Raw genomic sequence first — 1,004 nt, 5'->3', positions numbered from 1 at the left:
TTTTTTTCAGCACCATTTGTTAAAGAGGCTATCTTTCTTCCAGTGAGTATGTTTGGCCCTTTTGTCAAAGATAAGGTGGCTGAGTGTGTTCGTAGGGCCTTCAGCGTCTTCTAATCTATTCCATTGATCTTCAGGTCTATTTTGTTGCCAGTACCATGCTGATTTTATCACAGTAGCCTTGTAGTATAATTTCAAGTCAGGAATTGTTATGCCTCCTGCCTTGTCTTTATTCCCCAGTTTGCCTTTGCTATTCTCAGTTATTCTGGTTCCAAATAAATTTTAGGAATGATTTCTCTAGCTCTTTGAGGTATCTTGTTTGTAGTCTGATAGGGATTGTGTTGCATCTATACAGCAATTTTGGGAGTATGGCCATCTTCACAATGTTGGTTCTTTCTATCCAGGAGCATGGAATTCCTTTCCATTTTCTGAAATCCTCTACGATCTCTTTTTGAAGAGTACTGTAATTTTCTTTGAAAAGATCTTTGACTTCTTTAGTTAGATTAATTCCAAGGTATTTCATTTTCCTCGGTGCTATTGTAAAAGGTATTGTTTCTATAATTTCCCTCTCAGTGTGTTTGTTTTCTGTGTAGAGGAACGCTATTGACTTTTGGATATTGACTTTATACCCTGCTATGCTACTGAATTTCTGTATTAATTCTAGTAGCTTCTTGGTGGAGTATTTTGGGTCTTCCAAGTAAAGTATCATGTAATCTGCAAATAAAGATAATTTAACTTCTTCTTTACCTATTTTTATTCCTTTTATTTCTTTCTCTTGTCTAATGGTTCTAGCTAAAGATTCCAGAACTATATTGAATAGTAGTAGTCATAGAGGACATCCTTGTCTTGTACCAGATCTAAGAGTAAAAGATTTCAGTTTTTCCCTATTTAGAATTATGTTAGCCATTGGGTTGTCCTAGATGGCTTTTACCAGATTAAAGTAGGGGCCATCTATTGCAAATTTCTGTAGGATTTTGAACATGAATGAGTGTTGGACTTTGTCAAAA

At 35.4% G+C, this 1,004-nt stretch overlaps 1 protein-coding gene across 7 annotated transcripts in view; it reads left to right on the top strand.

Annotated features, from left to right (window-relative positions):
• The window catches only part of Zbtb20 (zinc finger and BTB domain containing 20), a 1,008,106-nt gene that overhangs the window by 350,749 nt on the left and 656,353 nt on the right, over positions 1–1,004 (top strand). The gene's annotated exons all lie outside the window — the stretch shown is intronic.

This window comes from Octodon degus, unplaced genomic scaffold (assembly GCF_000260255.1).
Source record: "Octodon degus isolate 3935 unplaced genomic scaffold, OctDeg1.0 scaffold00053, whole genome shotgun sequence".
NCBI lineage: Eukaryota > Metazoa > Chordata > Mammalia > Rodentia > Octodontidae > Octodon > Octodon degus.
This window is presented reverse-complemented; position numbering and strand designations above follow the sequence as displayed.